Source organism: Hemicordylus capensis, chromosome 2 (genome assembly GCF_027244095.1).
Source record: "Hemicordylus capensis ecotype Gifberg chromosome 2, rHemCap1.1.pri, whole genome shotgun sequence".
Taxonomy (NCBI): domain Eukaryota; kingdom Metazoa; phylum Chordata; class Lepidosauria; order Squamata; family Cordylidae; genus Hemicordylus; species Hemicordylus capensis.
Genome location: NC_069658.1, coordinates 407,602,496 through 407,626,072, shown reverse-complemented (window position 1 = coordinate 407,626,072; position 23,577 = coordinate 407,602,496).

Here is a 23,577-nt window from a genome sequence, read left to right as displayed (position 1 = left end):
GAGCATGCTTGATTGCAGAGGATCATGCTCAGTAGGAATAAAGGAAATTGCTTTCTTTTTCTCTGCCCACAATTCCTGAAAAATTCAGTCCTGTCTATCATTAAACATTACCCATCCGAAAAGCTTGCCCCAGTATTGATATATTAATGTATGGTGGGGGGGGAGAAACTAAAATCTAACAAAATAATGAGAAATTATGATCAGAAAATACCCATCGGGAAAGCTTACCTTGGTATTGAAATGTTTGTGAGTGCTGAAAAATTTCAGTCAAGTCCATCAGAAAACATTACCCATCTGAAAAGCTTGCCTGGTTCTGAAATCTGAGAGGGTAATGGCAAATTACATTCTTACCCATCTGAAAAGATTTCTGGGCAAGAAAATCTTCTGAGGTATGAGAAAAATATGTTCTCCTGTGTCAGAAAACATTACCAGGTAAGGAAACCTGACAGGGTAAGTAACTATTTCAGCACATTGGCCCTGGACTGTTAAGATTTGGGACTCTAAGCAATTCATTCAGGGCCCATGCCTCACGGACCACTCCCTAATGACATCCCTGGTTTTCTCTAGATGAAAGATGCTGATCCTGTCTCTCTGAAATTTCAAATGAGGTCTCATCATTTTTCTGAATAGTTACTTAATCGCTGGCCATATCGACAGTGCAAACAACTGAAGCCATGGCTGCTGAGCAACAATAGAGGTGGCGCTATGCAAACTGTGTGCATGCTGCTTTAAGTTGTACAACAGTCCAGTTGCACAACACTGTCATGGCTGTCTTTCTAGTTGAGCAGCAGCCCCATCAGTTCCCTAGTGCCAGAGTACTGCTACATGGAATGTTAGCCATTATTGTTGTTGTTGTTGTGTTGTTGTTGTTGGCTGATGAAGAAAATTACTCAGAGTGTTCCCATTGAAATTAAAAGGACAAGTTAGGCATTGCCTAATGGAATTACTGGTTAATTTCCATCATCATCATCATCATCATCATCATCATCATCATCATCATCATCAAAATAACATTGAGTTGAAGTGTATTGCATTGGTGGCATTTCCCCCCTCTATCCCTAGAAAATCAGAATCTGAAGAATAAGCTATGCCTCTCCCCAGAGAAATTAAGGAGAAACACTTTCCCCACACAGTGTTCTTGGTTGAAATACCAGGTGAAACTTATTTTAGCTTTCTTTCCTTCAAACCCGGAAGGAAACCAACCAATAAGCAAAGAGCTGCTTCAAAAAGAAGTTCCTTCTCACTTTCCTTCTGTAGAACTAAGGAGAAGAAGGAGTACACTTTCTACTTGCGAAATGGCTGCGTTCCTGACAAACCTCAGCAGAATGAAGGGCAACAAAATGCTTCCTTCCTCAGAACCCCCTGTCCTAGCTTGCTAAAGTGATGTCTGGTTTTACATTTTAAATGGAATTTGGCAAAGTATCTGTGGTTCCAACTGAGAAGGAACCACACCGTAATGAACCAGAAACTTACTGGTTCATTAGCAATGTGGAGTGGTTTGCCTTCTGTCTCAGTTTCAGAGGCTTGTTTTAAGAAGTAGGTGATGCACAACGTAGGCCCAGTTCACACACAATGCCAATCTGGAGTTGAATGGGGCAGAAGTTGGAACCCCAGTGTGAACACATCAAATCATGGTTTCACAGCTAAAGTAACCTCTGGTTTGCCTCGCCCAACTCCAGATTGAACCTTCAGATTGCTCAAAGGTTCACTGCCGAGACCTCTGGTTTGGCCACCAAAGCATTATATCTGACTCCGGATGCCACCATAACCGCAGTTTCGCTTCAATCTTCAAACTGCAGTCATAGAAGTGGTGGTGCAAACCTGTCCAGGGATGTGGCTGCCCTATGCCAGTGGTGCTTCTCACTGCCCACCAGTTGGAGAACCAGCCCTGCCCCTCCTGTCACTTATCCAGCAATGGAGTTGCCCAGCAACAGGGACTCCATGACGCCCCATTGCGGTCCTTTCAATGACCCCTGCTAACTGAGCAAAGAGGTACCTTTAAAAGTTGTGATTCTCTTTATTTAGCAGGGGAAGAGCAACTGGCCCTATTCATCCCCAGCACGGCATTCCTCCAATGGTTGTTGCTGGTGTACATCTTATGTTTCTTTTTAGATTGTGAGCCCTTTGAGGATAGGGGGCCATTCATTCATTCATTCATTCATTTCTATGTAAACTGCTTTGAGAACTTTTGTTGAAAAGTGGTATATAAATATTCGTCATCATCAATAGGCATTCCCTATTCCAACTCTGTCCCTTGCTCCTCACACCTGGCAAGTGGGAGGGAAAGGGGACGGGATGACAGACTGAGCACCAAGTGCTTTCCCCCCAAGAAGTAAGCACCAGTGTTCACAAGCACAAACACATAAGCATGGAACCCCATCACAGCACTGGGAGGGAAACATTTGGCATGTGGGAGGGTTCCCATGGTCAGGTTTTAAAAGCAGCCCCAAGCAGGGATCCTAGAGTGGCCAAGTTCTATTTTTCCCCACAGAAAGGTTGGGGAAGGGGGCCCCAGCTTCATCCCCTTGCAGATTATTGGTCCCTAGGCTTACTCATGAGAAGAACCATCTGTGAGGGTTGAGGGGCATCCTCTGAGGTGCTCTTGTTGCATTCTGTCCCATCTTTGAGCACTAATATCAAATTTACTGGGTGGTATTAGAGTGTTTGCCACCCATTATCCCATGGACCACTCTCACGAGAGTGCCAGACTACTGGGGCTCAGTAACAGAGCAAGGATGCACTATGGAGGAAAAATGCAGGGATGGGTATTTCAGCGAGTGCTGTCTCAGTCTTGGTGGCTGCCACCAAATAGCTGTTAAACCATGCACCCTGTCAACCTGTCCACCCATGTGGACATGTGTATCCTTGCCCATGCCCTGAAATGGTGACCCCACTGTGGTGATACAAATGGTGTGTGCGCATGCATGCAGGTCACAAAAATGGCCTCCATGTGTGCACAGAGGCCTGAACCAGGCCTCAGCCAGCCCAGGGTGTCATTTGGGATGCCAGCGGGGCTGTTGGAAGAGCCCCTGCCACCACGTCCTATGTGTACACTGCTGCCACAGTCCCGGTGCCCGGGTGCCTATATTTGAAAGATAAAAAGTACCTTCTCCCTCCCCCCACCACCACATTTACTCTAAGGAAAGTAAATGCCCTTTACTTGTAAAGAAGAATTTTCACCAGATTCCCCTTTACAAGAATACCCCCCACAGACCATTGGGGCTCTTCATCAAGCCTGTTTTCTGTGTCGAGGAAAGCCATGGGTAGGGGAACCTCAGATAATGCTTTTCTTGTCTTGGAGGTTGTCACCAAGTTGATGTCAAGGTGTGCCCCCTGCCAGACCCTGTGGACATGTGCACCCTTGCCAGTGCATCAAAATGCTATCCTGGGGTTGCTGCAAAACGGGGGGTGGGGGTGGCCCTCCCCTCTCCCGTGATTCCCTGCACTGGCAGATCTGCATACAGCATGATGCCAGACTGGACCCTTGAATTCTGCTTGGGTTCAAAGGTTCATCCCAGTGTCTCCCCTGACCGCACATGTGGCCAGACTAGGGCCACAGGCTAGATCTCCTTTGGGTGCCTGCAAATCTTCACAGGGAATGGGGGTGGGAAGGCTGTTCTATCTTTTACCATGGAGAGTTGGGGGCCCCACACAAGCGGGGCCCCCTTGGTTGGGTGGGGTGGCTCAACTCATGAGCTCAGAGTCCGTGGGTTGACCATAGCCCTCTCAGCCACATTGGTCTCCCCAGAAGACAAGCCCTTATCATAAGAGGGCGAGCTTGCTGGAAGTAAGCTGCCAGTTGAGCAGGATGTTCCTTGGGTCTGGATGGACTGCTTTGCCAGAGTAACACCTTTCAACTTCATCCTAGGTTACGGTGGGACAGGACCCCTCCCCCAGCATCCTTTCCTCTCCCTCATCTACATATCCCCTCCAAGGAAGTCTCCATGCTCCCCTCCCCGAGTAACAGGTAACAGGGAAATATCCCCCCTGCCCCCCCCAATGCATGCTTGTGTGGGACTATCAGGGTGCAAGACTCTTTGGGGGCTGCTGGTGCCATTGCTACCAGAAGAAGCACGGGCTTGCCATGGCATGGAAGGGCATTTAGAGGGATTTAAGTGCCCTTTCCCTGCCGAGGACAGGTGGAGTGCTCCAAAAATGCATGGTCATGCTCAGCACACCCCCTACAAGATCAACAACATTTTGCCCACAGTCTGGCTGCGGAGCTTGCTGGGATCAGCCTCAGCAGGCGGGCACCTGGTTTGACGAACGTCTGCAGTGCAATTCACAATTCCACATTGTAACCATGGCTTCGCCGACCTCCGTTTTCGTGTTAGGTATGAACCGGGCCATAAAGACTTCCTGTACTGATCTGATGTGATGATGTCATCACTCACTGAGGCTCTATACATGATCCGTGTGTAGAGGCTAACTGGGCTTTGTGTCCACCACCCCTACGGCTCTGTGACAGAGCCAGTAATTATGTGGGCAGCCGATCCGGCCGCTCAGAGTGAGCTCCCTGCTTGTCTGAGGAGAGATCCCAGTTAAGCTTTACACACGGATCACATGACATCATCACATCAGATCAGTACAGGAAGTCTTTCTGGCCCGGTTCATACCTAACACGATCAGAACAACAGGGTTAGCGGAGTGCTTGCTCCGCTAACCTCATTAAAGGGGAGAGGTATTTGGGGAGGTTTGCTGCCGGGAGCCATGTGGCTCCCGTTGCAGCTCATAACCTCCCAAAAGTGGGCTGGACTCCCTTAGCTGCTTTTGGGAGGTTGTGAGAATAGCCTCCCTATCTGCAGGTGAAAGGCCTAGTGCACTGAGTTTCTCAAACCTTCAGGATTCCAGTAAGTCTGATGGCAGAACCCTGACTTCCAGAATCCAGTGGTGAGGAGAAAAAAATTAGGTGGTTATTCAGGTGAAAAATAAAGCTCTGCTGAACCTTCTCGGTGGCAGAACTGAGTGGATCCACCCATCTCCACCTCTGCTTTGTCGCCTCCTTTAACTAAGCTTTGTTTAAACAGCTGGTTTTCAAAAGTTTGTTTTTCTGGTAAGGTAGATATAAATAAGCATCTTGTAACTTCCTGTGTTATTGGCCACTGTCTCTTTTTGTGGCCAATCATCACTTGTGCGGTGCAAACTGATTTTTTAAGGGAATTATATTTATGGGATTGTGGTTCATTCTTGCAGTGCCATTCATGGCAGGCGAGGCGAGTAAAAAGTTAGTTTAGCTTTGGGTTATTTAAAAAAAAACCCAAAAACCTTAATCACTCTTCTTGCACATATGATACAGCACAAAGCCAGGTTCAGTGGATTTCACCATCAATTTGATTGAACTCCCGGTATTCATTCTATACATTAGTGTTGCTTAGTTGTTTCCCCTTGGGAGATTAAGCTATAGTGAACTGATCAGTAACGAAGCAAACACAGAAATAGTGGCCCACGTCTTCCACATGTTCTGAGCTGCTGGTCCTGCTGTGCCTCCTAAGCCACTTCTGGCGGTCATGCAAATACTTAGTGTGCCCACACTTGGGGAATCCTACTTACCATTTTACCCACTGCTCCCTGCAGCAATGAGCAAGTGGGAAGGTGTCAAGCAGTGATCCTGGACATCAGAACAGGGAAGGATGTTACAAGGAAGTCCTTATTTTCCTCAGTGAAATGTTAAAGGGTATGATTTCTCTCCTTATCATTATTATGTCAAAGAACCCACAAAATGCATCTCATGTGATAAATTGCCACATCTTACATGCAACAGAAGTAAGCTTAGCTCTTGTTCCACCTACACCACTTTCCTACTGGGATAAGTGTACTGACATTAGAGTGGGTGCACACTTGCAAAGGAAAATTAGGTGCAATGCCCACCTAAATTATATAGTTTAGTTGTGGTTTCATGTGGAACACTTTTGCTGACAAGCTTACTTCAAAAATATTGAATCACTTTTTTGGCAGCAAAGGATGTGTCTACTCACGGAGTGGGCGTGTTTCCTTCCAAAAAACTTGACCCTTTCCAGATTTTGCCTGAAAAAGAAGCTTGTGATGTGCTAAAGCTTGCTATCTTTGTATCAAGAGAATCTGGCATGATGCCATATGCTTGCCTATTTTTCTCTTTCAATGATATGCTGACAATTCAGTACAAACTCAGTTTTTGCCAGTACATCAGCATATGGATATGTCTTATCTTACATTTATTAGCATGACCCCAGTAAAAAGATTGTTAGAGCATGTGAAGAGAATTAAAAATTCAGGTGGGAGTGTTATGATAAATTGGAAGCTGGGAGCTCACTTATGCCAAACGATGTTGCCTTGTTTTGATATATTTAATGTTTGATTTTCGTATGTCAATGCACCTTGTGGGGAAAAGGAATTACTGAAAACAGTCATTAGCTGACATTCAGAGCAAGGAACTGCATGCAGAAAGAACACTGTCGTGCAAAGCACAAGGAGAGGATTTAATTGAGCAGGATGATATATGGTGCAATGTTCAGTATGCCTTTTAACAAAACATTTGCACAGTTGCACAAGAATGCTCTGTTCTTGCATAAACTTAAAAATACCACAAATACATTGCACAACTCCACTCCTTCCTTCCTTTATGTATTTAGTGCATTTATATACCAGCAAGCACAAGCATCTCAAGGCATTTTACAATTGGTTAAAACCAACTATTAACAATAAAATCAACATTTAAAAACAGATTATTTAAAATTAAAATCAGATTTAAAGTTCAACTAAAAGCCTGACTGAACAGGTGGGTCTTCAGTGGTTTTCTGAAGGCCATCAGAGACTATTATTATTATTATTATTATTATTACATTTATATCCCGCTCTACCTCCAAGGAGCCCAGAGCAGTGTACTAGATACTTGAGTTTCTCTTTCACAACAACCCTGTGAAGTAGGTTAGGCTGAGAGAGACGTGACTGGCCCAAAGTCACCCAGCTAGTTTTTCATGGTGAAGCTCTAACTTCAATAACTTGCCACTGGCTCACCACCAGACAAGCCAGTGTTAACCACAGATGAACCTCCTCTGACTATCTTAATTGGTGGTAGGGTTCATGATGAAGAAGGCATTCTTTTAGAATGGGCCCAAGCCATTAAGGGTTTTATAGGTAATAACCAGTACTTTGCATTTTGCTCAGAAACCTATCGGCAGTCAGTGTTTTGTTTTGTTTTTTAACGTGAGTAATAGGGTCTCTTTGGGTTAGCCTGGAGACCAAACTGGTTGCTGCATTTTGCACCAATTGTACTTTCTGGACTATGTGCATTGTAATGGGCAAGACTGGGTGTTCCAAGCATGTGCACTATTGTTTTAGGGTCACTTCCTTCCAGAAAAGTGAACAGTTGACATATTAGCCAAAGCTAATAAAAATCACTCCTGGCCACTGCCACAACCTGAGATATCAGAGAGAGGTTTGGATTCCCAAACTGTGCCTTAGCAAAAGTTTGTGCGTTAGCACAAGAGCACTCTCACTCATCCTTGACCACCTTTTGTTGAAAGGCACAAGGAAGCTGTATAGTATGTCTGCCACTGAAAATGGGGGTAGTGCTATAGTGCTTTTGTGTAAAAGTTCCCACTGATAAATGTGGCATTCTGCAATTGTGTAACTGTTGCACAACCACAAGCTTGCTTGCAGTAGTCTAGAACACTAACTCCAGACTTAGTGCTACTAACTCGTGCAACAGTTTTGTGCTGTTATAAAGTCCTTTTGCCAGTGGTTCATTGCTCTAGATGTCAACCATTATCCATGTTAACCTCAATAAATAAGGAGCCAGGTCTCACGATCAGTGAGACGCGGTTTAGAAGCGTGAGCGGGGAGAGCAGGCTAAGCCCGCTTTCCCCGCACACGAGCAGGGAGGGAGTCCTGGGCAGCCAGATCAGCTGCCCACACGATTGCTGGCTCCGTGATGGAGCCGGCGGGGACTGGGGAGCTTGGGGGGTCACGCGGCCCCTGGAAGCTCCAGTATTCCTTGCACAAGCACGCAAGGCATACTGGGGAGACCCCCGGAGCCGGGAGGTGGCTTTTTGCCTCCCCTCCGGGGTCTACTCATGAGTAACCACACCACGGCTACTCACGATCTTTAAAACCAGGTTTGCGGAGCGCTCGCTCCACAAACCGGGTTTTAGGGGAGGGGTACTTAGGCGGGTTACCCACCTAGGAACCACCGGGCTCACAGCCGAGCCCAGTGGTTCACACGATGGGGCGAAATCGGGCTAGCGTAGGCTCGTAGTGTACTGTTGCAAGGGAGCTTTAATCATTCAACTGAAAAATCACTGTCGGAACTGTGTTTTTTCAGGAATATTTTTGTTGCTAGTATACCTCTTATCCATTTCATTTCCTCTCTAGAGACTTTAAGAGGTTGTCAACAATCCACTTGCTCATAAGGTTTCAGCAAATGCAATCTATATTCAAATATGTGAAACGGATTCTGTAGAGAAAACGAGGTCATTCTCACAATCATAAGTTGTGTTCCACCCAGGTTTAGGAGCTGTGCATACTTCAAATTTTCAGTGTGGAAGCAAGATAAGAGGAAAACCTGGGTAGAAGTACCCCTATGTGATGATTACCAATCTAGTTGGATTCGGACAATCAAGACAAAAATAGCTACCCTGGGTCTTTCCCCCTTGACCTTGTTTAGTTTGGGTTATGACCAGGCGAAAGCCACCGTCAAACAGTGCATTATAGACATTGAGCACCAAACCAATCTCATCAGGGCCACAAACTTTCATATCAGTCATGGGCTTAAATATTATGCTTCTCCAGCAACATACCTCATCCAGCTAGACGTTCCAAAGCACAGAAGGGTGTTCACTCTTGCTCACTCTAATGGCCTCCATTCAGCAGTGCTAGAAGGCCGTTATAGAAGGACTCCATTTGCAGAGTGACTATGCCCCTGTGGCGCAGGGCAGATCGAAACTACCAAGCATATCCTCCTCCACTGTTTGTTCTATAGAGACATTCGGGCCTCCCTCATCCTTCCATTGCTATGAAAGTGTCCGGGACATTTGAGCCAATTGTACAGCTCCTCACTGCTTTCTGACATTAAGCCTGCCATCACATATAGTGTTGCCAGATTCTGTGCAGCAGCGACCAGCATTCGTTGGTGGATGGTAGGCAGGATGGATGGGGTTTGCGGAGAGAGCGGGCTAAGCCTGATCTGGCCGCCCACATGACTGGAGCCAGCAGGGGCTGGAGGGATCGGGGGCTGTGCGGCCCCTGGAAGCTCCAGCATGCCTTGCACGAGCATGCAGGGCATCCTGGAGAGACCCCCAAGTGCTCGCCCCGAGCGCTCACTCCACTAACCTGGGCTTAAGGCAGGGGCAATTAAGTGGGTTACCTGCTTTGACTAAACCGGGCTCGGCTGCAAGCCCAGTGAATCTCACGATTGGTGGGAAGCAGGCTAAGCATCCTTAGCCCACTTTCCACTGATCGTGAGAACAGCTTCAGTGTGTCTCAACAGCCTTAGTCTGTCTAAGGTAAGTCTTGAAGGTCTTCATGAAAACAATCAGAGAAGGAGATGCCCTTATTTCAGCAGGGAGCATATTCCAAAGCCTCGGGGCAGTCACAGAAAAAGCCTCGTCCTGGGTTGCCACCAAACAAGCCAGTGGCAACCGTAATCAGACCTCTACAGAAGATTGTAACAGTCGGCAGGGTTCATGACAGAAGATGCTCTCTTAAATACCCTAACCCAAGCCATTAAGGGCTTTATAGGTAGTAATCAGCACTTTTTATTTCTCTCGGAAACATATTGGCAGCTAGTTCAGCCTCCTTAAAACAGTGTTATGTGGTCCCTTCGAGTTGTCCCAGAGACCAGTCTATAGCCTTATAGTCTGGCCATTATCCAGTTTTATTACTTAGGCTTTTATGTATTTCTGTCTTCTCATGTCTTTTAATCTTTTTACATCCATTTTATGCACCCTTTGTGCCTTTTATGCACTTTTATGACTTTTATTACTTTTCATGCTTTTATGCCTTCATGCTTTTGATGTACTTTCTACTATTTTTAGTATTATTGTGTACCTTAAGTACCGTTCCATATGCAATCCCTTTTTATCTACTCTCACTTTTAACATGTAACCACCCTTATACATTATGCTGGTCTATAACCATAATAAAGACTGATTGATTGAATGGGTGGAAGTGATTGTGTGGAAGCAAGGTAGGAGGAGAACCTGGGTAGGTTTTCCTCCTACTTTGCTTCCACACAGTCACTTCTACCCAGATTTTTCTCTTACTTTGCTTCCATACAACCAAGCATTGGGAGCACACACAGCTCCCAAACCCAGGTAGAACACAGAGAGGCGGGTCTCACGATCAGGGTCTTACGATCTCCCCGCAAATGATCGGGAAGCCCTGCCAGGGTGGACAGATCGACCGCCCACACAACTTCTGGCTCTGTGACAGAGCCGGTGGGGGCTGGGGAGTTTGGGGGCCGCGTGGCCCCCGGAACCTCCAGCATGCCCTGCGCGAGTGCGCAGGGCATGCTGGAGAGATCCCCGAGCTGGGAGGCTGCTTTTGAGCCTCCCGGCTGGGGGTCTACTTATGAGTAGCCACAGCACGGAGCCGCACTGTTGCAACTCACAAGCAAAAAACATGGGTTTGCGGAGCACTTGCTCCGCAAACCCAGTTTAAGGGGAGGGTTACTTGAGCGGGTTACCCGCTCAGGAACCACCAGGCTCGCAGCCGATGGTTGGTTCACGTGGTATGCAAAAATCGGGCTAGGCTCCCTTAGCCCGATTTTTGCAGACCGTGTGAATAGCCTCAGTTTTTGATTGTGTGAGTGACCTCACTGTCTGTTTCCCACCCTCCTGAACATTTTGCAGCAGACCATGTTTCGCGTGTATCAGCCAAGTGCCAAATTCACCTTGGCTTTTTTCTCACAACTGTTCATATTCCAGCTGCTGACAAAAAAGAACAACACCAAGAGCTGGATTAATTTCCCATCCTGTTAAAGATACCAGTTCATGAGTCTGTAGCTATGTGTACTCAAGCCAAAGCAGGTGCTCTCCAAATTTTCTGAACATTTGGCGTTGCTCAGGGCCAGATGGCACCCCTAACTGAGAACAGCTTACTGGGAATTTCCCATGGATATGTGTAGTATTTGCAGACGATTTGAGATAACAGCTAGCACTAAGTAGTACAGCCAGTTTCTATATCTCTGTCATGTACCTGTGTTTGCTATGGGACAATCTCAGGGTAGAAATGAATGGTCTGAGATAGGGAAAGCAATCAAAAACAGAAGCACGGGGCAGTTGCAAAAACTAGGCCAGAGTTCAGAGTCAGGTCAAAATACCATTTGATCAATCTCTAGAAAGTAAGCACCTCAGAGCAGTGGTTCCTGCTCTCCTCATAGGCCCATTGCTAAATGCTATAAAGGAAAGGTATAAAAATGATGAAAATGGACACAGAACTTTATTCCCTATAGCAGGCGTTCCCAAATTGTGGTACCTCAGATATTGCTGAACTACAACTCCCATAAGCCCCAACCACAATAAATTTTAGCTGGGGATGATGGGAGTTATAGTTCAGTAACATCTGGAGTACTACTGGTTGGGAAGGAACCCCTGCTCTATAGCCTCCACAGCCACTGCAGTCATGAGTAGTCACTGTGCATCCTCCAGGCAGTGCTTAGAAACAGGTCAAAATCAGTGACTGTAAATGAAAATAACTCTCGTAATTTCTCTCTCTCAATCTCTCTGTCCCACATTTTTAATGAACAGCAGAAACAATGCTTGATCCCCCCACCACCACTCTTTGTTTATGGGGAAGATCTCTTGCCTAGATGACAAAGAGGACTGTGCAGCTGCCACCGAGGGCAGGCCAAGGTCCAGAATTACACTGGTGTGACAAAATGTAGATTGTGCCAGTCCATGCTGACCTGAAGTGCCCAATGAAGCAGACATGGAGCTGCTGTGTTCTACAGCCAGATTTCCACTCCGTGTCCAGATTTCACTGTATGCAACAACCCAGAGGTGAAACTTGATTACCCGATGCCATCAGCACACACACTCAGATCTCCCACGTCCAGGTTCAGCGCTTTGAGCCACTCCTAGGACTCTTGCCTGCTCTCTCCCCACATTTCCCGTAACATACTGCAGCTGTCCCAAACTGCTCTGATTCATAGATGCCCTAAGGCCCAGGGACCTGTCGACTCTGGTGGTGATGTTTGATGCCCAAAGATGGCACAGGATATGTTCTCTCTTAGGAGAAGAACATGGCACAAACTGTTCAATTGGATTGTGGTTTAAATGTCAATATGCAGATGAGAGAGGTGCAGGTTTCGTTCACCCTGAGAGAGACGTAGGAGAGGTATGTGCATTTGTACGTAATTGTTCATAATGGATCTTCCCCTCCCCCACCCCTAACTCTGAGTTTCATCTCTTCAGGATTGGAAAAAAATATTAACTGATTAAGGAAATGTTTGGATCAGAAACCAAAGGTTGTGGTTTGCAGCTGTGTTAACAGGCTGGTACTATAGGCATTTGGGGAATGTTGCGTGTGGGTGGTAGAGCCTTGGGATACTTTGTGAGTGCATCTCTCTCTCTCTCTCTCTCTCTCTCTCTCTCTCTCTCTCTCTCTCACACACACACACACAAACACACACACAAACACACACACACACCCTTCTGCAGGCTCCAACAAGGAGCTGTGTGAGAAGCCCCAGCGGAACACTGGAAATCCCCACACAAAACACCGTTTTGGCAGCCTAGGTAATGAAGTCATATGGAATATCTGACAAAGAGGTTTTCCTCTTACACATGTTCTAAATAAGAAGTTAATATCATCAGGTAAACCCAAACAATTTCCCTATAAGCCTATTGCTGACCTACCTAAGAAAATCCTTGCTAGAAAACTCCGAGAATTCATTTAGCCCAGCATCCTTTTTCCAACATGGGGAAGTCAGCTTTCTCTGGTGAACCCATACGCAGGTATGAATTCAACAGCCCTCCTCCTTTGTTTGCCCCCAACAATTTGTATTCAGAGGTACACTGCCTCTGAACATAGAGGTTCTGTTTGGCTATCATGGCTAATATCTATTGGTAGACCTATACTATAGGAAGCCAGGCACTCCAACCTTCTGAGTATGCATTGCAGAAAATAGCACTGTTCATTATCTGGGACACTACCCCACCACAAAAAGCAGAGGGACATTGCTGTTGTTAGTACCAATATTTTCTTGGATAGATTCCATTTTCAGTCACACACCATCTTTCCTGCAGCTTCAGCTTAATACAGCATTTACTGTACTCTGAACTGGAGATCTAGCTGTACTTTTTAGCATAAAAAATGCAGATCGATTGAAGGATCTGACCTTGGTTCAGTTGACGTGATGAAAGAGTGAATGATAAGAAACTGTTAAAATGTTTTAATTCTTGTTTCAATGTATGTTATTTTATTGTAAACCACCCAGAGATGTGAGTTTGGGGTGGTAGATAAATATACTAAATAAATAATACATGCTAATTTCATGAATTGATAGGTTATACTTTGTGTCCCACCCCACCCTGAACACTTAGGAAGGCAGCAGCTTTAAGTGTTAAGGGAATGGTAATTGTCTAGGATGCCATATGAAAGAGGAGAGAAATCACTTTTTCATCTTGTTTACTGAATGTAGCACAGTAAGACCATAATCCAGCACAAAAATACAGGTGGCACTTATTATTCCCGGTCCTGGCACACACAGTTTTGCGTATCTGCAGATGGGTCTTAGAGACCCACTTTCTTTAACTGCAGTACAAAAATAGACTAAAATGCGCCTATTCACGGTTGCTGATTGGCTGGAAATGAAATGACTTCTGGTGTCACTTTTCCCCCTAGGCAAAGAGCAGCTGCAGAGGGGCTTGGATCAGGACCGTGGCAGGAATAGGGGTAAAACTCTTTGCCACACCAACACAATTTTTGTAAGGAGTCAGGCTGCTATTTAACATTTGAAAAACAAGCATGTGTTTGCAAAGCCCATGCTTAAAGTAACATGTCATAACCCTAACCCTTAGAACTAGGGCTAAGCAGAAACACACACCCCTGGCTCCTCTGTCTCATTCACAGGCTGGGAATGTGCCCTCCCCTTTCCCTGATGTTTCGAGGAGGGGTTCTTTTGTCACCATAGTAGCAGTTTATAAGAATGTATCCTGCACATTAATCCGCCCCAGATGTTATAAACTTAGATGCTTACTTTTAATTTTCCTCCATTAGGAGACCTTATTCCTGAACATGTCCCCCTCCTTTTGCTTGCTACACACACACACACACACACACACACACACACACACACACACACACCCTCCCTGATTTCTTCTGGCCTTCCTTTTGGCACCTCTGACACTGCATCTTCTTTTCCTCCACTGCACAGAAACTGAATAAATATACAGTGGATACATCTGAGTCTGCTTACACAGGATGCCAACAGATGGCAATATTTTATCATCATTGCACAATATGGGGCCATTTTGCCTGCAGCTTGCTGGGAAATTTACATCTCGCTCTTCATTGTGATAGAGGCGTTACTGAACCTTTTCTCATCTGCCATGACTCTTTGATGCAACTCCCCCCCCCCACATCAAGGTAGTAGGGCCAATATATTGCGGCATATGTTACACTAGTGACTGCTCTAACAGTGCCTTAGGGAAACAGCATGTGGATATTATGAGCCCTGTAAGAGTATGCTCATGGAAAAATAAGCATTCGCTTGGTTTTTTTCTTCACTTCAACCTAAGAGGCCAGCATGTACAGAATACTGTACATTCAGGACTAAAAGGTTTTCTGCCATATGCTACCTTAATATGATGACTCTTAAAAAGCTATAACAGCTATATTTCCATTCTCTTCCCCCGCAAAATATTTTTGTTGACAAAGAAGTATCCATTTGTTTCAGTTAGTGCTAGATTAAAGGCCATGCTCTGGGATTTACCACATCTTCAAATTATATCTCTCTGAAGTGATCCTCACGATCGCTGCAGGAGGAAGGAAGCCCAAAAGCACTTACCTCCCCACAGACGATCACTGCCTCCTCTCTGGGCATCCAGATCAGCCACCCACACAGCTGCCAGCTCCGTCACAGAGCTGGCAGAGGCTGCGTGGCCGCCAGAAGTTCCAGGATGCCCAATACGGTCAGAAAATCCGGGTTAGCGGAGTGCTCGCTCCGCTAACCTGGGCTAAGGGGAGGGGTATTTAAGCAGGTTACCGCTTTCAGGAAACCAGGCTCGCCTGCGAGCCTGGTAGTTCCCACGGTCCGTGGAAAGCAGGCTAAGCTCCCTTAGCCTGCTTTCCACTGATCATGAGAATCGCCTCATTGTGTGATTTTATCCTCACAAAAATCCTGCATGGTAGGCTAGGCTGAAACATGATATGTTGACCAAGGCCATTCATGGAGGTCCAGTTCACACATAATGGGAAACCAGAGGTCCCTTAACCTCCGGTTCCCAAACCATACGAACCCGGGGAATTACAGTTAAATTTTAAAACGGACAATGGTTTCCCTCCCCAAACCGTCTTTGTCACCTTCGGTTCTCTTAACATTTTGTTGTCCCAGCCTCCAGTTTGCCTGTGCCAGCATTACATATGAATGCTGGCACACAGTTTCACCACTCTGAAACCAGAGTTAAGGGAGGAAGCTCCTCCCTCGCTCTGGCTCCTATTGGTTGTGAGGGCTGTTCTTCAGGAAAGAAAGAAGCTCACATAGGCAGTTCCCCTACTTCTCTGCAGTCTCGTTGACTGCAGAGAGACTGCTCTCCCAAACGTACAAACGCAGATGGGAGAGCAGGGTAGCGGGGCGTGGAACCACAGGTCCATTGGACCTGCAGTTTCATGTTAAGTCTGAACCAAGCCTAAGTGTGGCCTCTCACTTTATGCAACTATCTTGTTTGCTATATGTCATAGCTGTATTTTCCACAGCAAACACATACTGTATCCAAGACTAGGTTTGTTCCCTGCTCTTCCCGCAGATGATCAAACGTGTAGCCATGGGCAGCCAGACTGGCCACCCACATGACTACCAGCTCCGTCACGAAGCCAGTGGGAGCTGCAGGGATTGGGGGCCGGAAGTCCTAGGATGCCCCACACAAGTACATGGGGCATTCTGGGAGGACCCCCAGAACCAGGAGGCTGCTTGTAGCCTCCCAGCCAGGGGTCTACTCATGTGTCACCATGCACTGCGGCAGCACACGAGCAAATAAATGAGGTTAACAAAGTGCTCACTCCATTAACCTCATTGAAGGGGAGGGGGATTTAGGTGGGCTAGCTGCCTTGGAACCACCGGGCTCGCCCATGAAAGCGGGCTAGGATTCCTTAGCCCACTTTCTGGTGATCATCAGAATAGCCTTGCAGTAGTTTTAACACGTAGGATTTTGAGGGCTCAAACAGCAACTGAACTCACAAGAATGTAAGGATATATTTAAGCAAATATGCATTAGCAGAAACATTTTAACACGCAACTTAGCACTTTCCCCACTCCCCCCTCTGTCTCTAAAGCACCCAGCGCAAGTCACAATTGCACTCGGACACCCGGTGCAGTGCGGGCCTGTGGCAACCACAACACCCAGGAAAGACTAAGGAGGATTTGGGGACGCAGGGGGTGTGGGGGCCCTGGACTTCGGCCCCAAAGTCCAGGGGTAATAGCACCTCTGTGAGTAAATACGATGAAGTGTGACTGACAGATTTGCATCCTTAAACACCTGTAAATACACACCTAAGTGCCCAGATGGAGCTATTGCTCCCGCAACATGGACACATGAGGATAAGTCATAAGTTTCTGATTTTGCAACGGAAACCTTAGCATATGCACAGTTAACAACATTGGCACATTAAGTGTGGAGCTGTTTTGAGCATAATTTGAACCTGGGCTTGAACCTGGGTTTTCCACATATAAACACAGCCCTCCAGACATGGTGCGGATGTAGGGAAACTCCACAAACACATGCCTATTCAGAACACTCATGCGGTTTGAATTTCTTCTTGATAAATACACAAAGGGCACACGGTTCCTGCTGATCTCTGTATGTTTAGCTGTTTATCTTCAAAATCCCTGCACTGATGCAAACGTTGTAGAACTCTTTGGTAGTAGCAGACAAGCTAACCAGGAAGCCTAAACTCATACGATGCCTCAGGAAAACAAATTTATGACTTGACAGAACTCCAAAATACAGAAGATTAATATCTGATGTGGGCTTAGGGTTATAAGGAAGTGGCTAAAAACCCACCCAGAAAGTGGTGAAGAGTTATAACCACATCATCTAACTTGAATGTGCCTTCCATGGATGTTGTGTTTGTCACTGAACTCATAAAACTTCAGAGGAACCTGAGCTGATGGGCGCCTAAAAGTTTATTCCCTTCCATTAATTTGTGCATGTACTTCCCATATATGCAAGAGCAAGTTGGCTACTGCTCCTAGAGGTGTGTAGGAAATCAGTTTTGGTGGTTCCATTCAAATTTGAAACTAATTTGAACTGAACCATCGGCCCACAAGCCAGTTCGGTTGAACCAGCTGGTGGTCTGGTCTGTTTGGTCAAACGGGGTCAAACTGGTTTGAATTGGTTCAACCAAGTTTGAGGGGATCTGCTTGTAAAGGGGAATCTGGTGAGGATTTCCCTTTACAAACAAAGGAGAATCCTGCCTCTAAAAGGGTTCTTATAAGGGTGGCTGTAGGTGGCCGTGAGAGGGCACCTTACCGGCTTCAGTAGCAGCAGCAGCATGGCAGTGGTGGCTCCTCTAAACCCTGTCAATGCTGTCCCCCAGTAGCATGGGCCACTAGCGGCCCAGTTCCAACCTCTGTGCGTGCATGACTGATGGCATAATGCTGGCCATGTGATCCCTGATAGGCTAGAACACGCAGCCAGCAAGAAAAGGAGAATGTTTAAAATAGGGGGAAAATGATGTCAGCTAATGCAGAAGCCAAGAGGGTTGTGAATCCTAACATTGATGATGGGAGAACGTTTTGGGAACTACAAAATCCCTCCTATTATGCAAAAAATATTCAGATTGTGAGCATTTCATTCAGCCCTACTGTTTAGGACATTCACCTTTCCTGATTAGGAGGGGGAAAGAGCCAGGCATTACAGGTAAAAGCAAAGGAATAGGAGGAATGTCCCCCTTTATCACTAGCAAATAGTAGGGCTGCCATTGAATTCCCTCTATTTTGAGTGGATGGGAAGTGTCATGGTCAGACAAAGCCCATACTGGAACTTGCAGGAAATTAGAAGAATTCTAATCACATGACAAACTTTTCTCAGGATGATTTAACACATCCAGGCTACCTTGTTGCCTTGTTAGGCATAGGTTCTGGGACCTGGATCTTTAACAACTACTTGAGGGACAACTTTCATCTTCACTGCATCCCTTTAACACTTCACTTGTAGTAACCAACTGACTTTAATCTAAAATAAATATGTCCCTTTTGACAGAGGTTAAAAGAATGTATCCCTTTACAAACAATTCTCATATCAGTAATCAAATAATTTGAGTCTGAAATTCTCCGAAAAGCAATTTTTAAACTCTTTTTTGTCTGTTCACTTTGTCAGGAACATTTGTACGTGTTAAAATAGCAAAACTTTTCAATAAAATCTTTTAACTGTATTTAATCTTTTAAAATCTCCCACTCCCCTTTTATAACAACAGCTTAGGACAACATAACAGAATGTTCCATCTATTGCGACTATACAAATCCGATATGTGGGGGAAGGGGTGAGTGAAGAGAAGTGCACAACTTTTAAAAGCCCACAAGTGATAAAAAAGGAGACCACCAGAAAATCAACTGCCATTCATTTTTCCCTTTAATCGTGTTTTCTCTCTTTCTCTTCCCCACTCCACCCCTCCTCATAGCCAATTTTGAAAAGATCCTTTGGTCAAAACTCAGCAGGAAAGGTTGTTGAAAGCTTTGATCGTCAGTGAAGTAGAACATAACTACACAAAGCAGTAGCATGCACCAGTGGAGTCACCTTGCTGGATGGACCTCCCTCCAAGAACAACTCCTGGTCATTATTCATCTGGACCCCCCTCTAGACCATAGGACCATTGGCCCCAGCAGTGCCTGATCCCCTGGATGCCCTTTCCACAGGTATTGCTAAAACAAATAGCCCACGGTATTTACTAGGTGTGCAGTGCTTTAAATCATATTAATCTATTCAATAAAGCATTTACAGCCAGTAAAAATTCCACAGTGGCACAGCCGATCTTTATGGAGGATGAATAGCAGAAAACAAAATCAGGTCAGCCCTGCCCCAGACAGATTGTCTGAAGTGCTGAGAAAGGAATAGAGGGAATGGTGAGAGGAAGCAGCAAGCACCTGGACCTCATTTGGGGAACAGAAAACATTGGCACATGTCTCACACCACAGAAGCAAGCAAACAAGTGCGTGACAGAGCAAATCATGGCTGAACAGGGGAAGTGAAAAGAACTTCAGGAGGTGAGCAAAGCTGTTCAAGATTGGATATGCCATAAATAACATACATACACAAAATCTGCTCTGACAGCAATAGTTTAAGGCAGGGGTTCCCATCCGTGTGTCTCCAGATGTTGTTGGACTACAGCTCCCATCATTCCCAGACACAATGGCCATTATGGCTAGGGGAGATGGGAATTGTAGACCAACAACATTTGTGGACCCAAGCTTGGGAACCCCCAATTGAAAGGAACAGGCATGCTGTTACTGTTTTCCATTCTCAGAATGATTCCTTAGCCACAATTCACTGCCTGAAACCCAATTCTGATTCCCCATATTATCTGGCTCAGAGTTTCCCTGAACAGATTCCTGGACTCCAAACCCTTCCTTGACTGTTCACAATTAATTCTTACTGATCTATTGGGTTCCTGAAAAGCCTCACTCACCCAGACTCCTGGTCCTGCAAGTTCCCTTCCACCAACATCTCAGCTGTTCTAAAAGGACACCTTCATCTGAGAACCAAAAATGGTTCAAGATTGAATATTATTCTCATCCCACACAAATTTGTGGGTTTCCCTGGCTCATAAAGTCTTTCCCATTTTTTAAGGTCACAAAACCAAGCCAAATGTTTCGCTGAGACAGAGTAATTCATGGAAACAAAGTATAAAACAATGAAATGCCTGAAACAACACAACATATTTCTGACTAAGCCATTTCTTAAGTGTCACTTAACATGCTTTCAGAATGTGCCCCACTGTAGTTCTGCTTCAGAGGTTAATGTGAATTTGTATTCAACTCCCTGGTACTTTGTTTCAGCACCTGAGCTCAGCACTGGAAGAAGAAGAAGAAGAAGGAGAAGAAGAAGAGGAGGAGGAGGAGGAGGAGGAGGAGGAGGAGGAGGAGGAGGAGGAGGAGGAGGAGGAGGAGGAGGGGAAAATTATTTTTAAGTGGTGCTTAAGCAACTGCAATGAACAGACTATGAACTACCTTCTAAAAAGTAGGGATTGGGTGTCTGTGCGCTGGAGAGCATTTTGAACCTTTGAAATCTTCCTTTTCATCATGCCCAGGGGTGTAGCTAGGGGAGAGGGGGCCCATGTTCAATCCTCTTCTCCAGCGGTCCCCTGGAGAGAGGGAGATAATGAAGAAGATAGGGAGGGGGTGGAGCTGGGGGGCCTTCAGGAGCTCAGGGGCCCAGGTTCCTTGAACCCATCTGCTCAGTTATAGCTACACCCCTGATCATGTCATAAATGTCCAACTCTGATTGAACATTCAGCACAGCCTAATAACAAGCTCTAATCCCTTCCTCTCTGCTACTTTTTCTCTTTCTCCCCTCATGATGGGTCCTGTAACTGGACATCATTTGGAGTAGGAGGTACTGGGAGAATGGATTACTTATTCTGGGGAGGGCACAGGAAGTAGGGAAGTTTAACATGGTGACAAGTATAAACAGGGGAGAAAAGTTCTATTTTAAAAGGAGCCCATACACCTTTGGGATTGTGGGGAGGTCTTCCAGATGCAAGGACATGCTTTTTCACATAATCCCGAGCACCTGACATTTTAAAACTAAGCATGGGTATACTTGCGAGATTCATAAGTGAAGATGTTAGGATAAGTACCTTGCCAGACGCATGACAGGTATGGCGAGATGTGTGGAGATTGAGGATCTTGATTGATCCTCAGGCAAGACTCAAATTGCCAGCAACACTCTTTTTCTAGAGGCCAAGCTTGATGTGTTGAAAAAGGCTTTACTCACATCCAGGAGGGAGATGACTAAGCTGACATCGTAAAGAAGTATTAATTCCTCTACTTCCCAAACCAAGGAATTGGCCACATGATCCATTTGCTTCCAGAAGCCCATGTGATTCCATTGCATCTCCTCTGAGTGGGCAGAGATGACTCAAACTTTTGTAAATGCTACCAGACCACACATGACACCTAAGCAGGATAGTGTTTTATTTATCTTGGAAACAGCATGCTCAGAGAAGTGAGCACCAGACTGGTGATGGCTTTGCATTAATACTGTCAAGTGGGAAGAGCCTTATTTGCTTGCACTACATATATGCTCCTTAAAGTCCATTTGATGAGAATTGTCCTCCACCTGGTTCCAGGGCTGTGGCAAATATCTTAGCAACCTGGAAAGCTGCTTTATTCATTCATTCATTCATTCATTCATTCATTTCATTTTATTTCTATACCGCCCAAAATGCAAGTTCTCTGGGCGGTTTACAAAACATCAGATCATTGATACATCTTGCTCAGCATTGTCTACAATGGCTGGCAGTGACTCTATGGGGCTATTTACATGACCGGGCAGGAGATGGAATGGGTGGGCAGGTGGAAGGCTGCACAAATCTTACCTTTACCCCCAGATAACCATACAAATGTTGCTCCCAGATGAATAGCACAGATGAATAGCACAGTCTCCATGGACTGTGCTCCCAGATGAATAGCACAGCGCCAAGCAGCATGCAGCTCCAGAGGCTGGGACAATGCAGCTCTGGAGGCCGGGATGAAGTTTCCCGGACTCTGGGATCCCACAATGCACTGCATGCTGACTCTAGGCACCCGTCTCTGTGTGCGGCTGGCCTGTAAGTTTCCTGAGCCCACACACAATCAGGGAGCCAGGTTTAATGGCATGCTGGCACCCTTGACCCTGGCTAAAAAACTGGGCTAGATGGCACTGCCCCACTGGGATTGGGCCTGATCCCAGCAGTTCTCACGTGCAGCCTAACACAGGCTGCGCTTCCCTAGCCTTGGTTAGGCTGCGTGTGAGAGCAGCCTCAATAGGTTTCAGACAGGGATCTGAAACTCTTTCTAACTGTCCCCTGCTAACTGAACAAAAAGGCACATTTAAAAAGTGGTGATTCTCTTGATTTAGCAGGGGGAGAGCAACTGGCCCTATCCATCCCCAGCACAGCATCCCTCCAGTGGCTGTTGCTGGTGTCTATCTTATTTATGTTCTTTCGTAGATTGTGAGCCCTTTGGCAACAGGAAGCCTGCCTATCTATCTATCTATCTATCTATCTATCTATCTATCTATCTATGTCTACGTCAACTGCTTTGCGAACTTTTGTTGAAAAGCGGTACATAAATATTTGTCATATTTGTATTCTTTCCCCAGCCTTAACTGGAGATGGCCGGGACTGAACCTTTGCTTTGCGGGCAAAGCATGTACTCTGCCACTATGCTACGGCTCTTTCCTAAAATCTCACTTCCAGACCAGTGGCAAAAAATCCTTACTCTAAGGAAGAGGATTCTCCAGCTTTCCACAATGTAATTTTGGCATAATAAGTTTTGAGGTGCTAATGTTAGGAACTAGCAGTTTGAAACAGAGTAGAGTGATCTGGGCAATGTGGCTCTATAGTGTGCTTTAAGGGCTCCAAAGGAGGTACCCCAGAGAAGCATTAAAAAGACAAAGGCAGTCCTTTCCATCATTGCTGGGTGATGTGATAGCCAATGGTACCTAGCTATTCCAGGGATACCTCTTGTATCCACTAGATTTGACAGTGCCCACCTGGAAGCATATATATGAATATTACCCAACACAGAAGAAACATTCTATAAGGCTATACTCATGATCAAAATAAGGCAGGGAGAGTGGGCGGGCGAGAAGGCAAGGATGGATGGTGTTGCAGTCCTTTTCAGTGTGCACTGCAGAGCAGCGTGGATTGTGTGGGCATGTGTGCTCTGCACAGTGTGGATCGCTAGAGGCCAGGACTCATTTTCCTGGCTTCCAGGAATCCCACAGGGCACTGCACAATGAGCACGGTGACTTGAGGGATTCCCACAGGAGTCAAGTTCTCTAAGCACCCAACTCTGTGTATGCTCAGGCTGCAACTCAAGCATACACACAACCCCAGCACTGGGTTAGAGGGCACACTTGGGCTCTCTAAGCCAGGTAAAAGCTTAGGTTTAAAAATCAGGCTTGCCGTGGAGGCAGCAGCAGGATCGGCCTCAATCCTGGTGGTGTACACAAACAGCTCTAGCCAGCAAGGGCTGCCCTAACCTGGGTAGGGCTGCTTGTGTGTGCAGCCTCATTATTTCTTCCTTCCAAATCATTCCATATCTTAGAACATTTGTCTTTCAAGTACTTGAAGGCTGGCATTAATCAGCACTGTTACTCTATGTTTAAAACACCAGTGTGCCCTAGAATGGCAATGGCTCGTTTTTAAATGTCACAGAGTGGGGAAAAAGCGATGGAA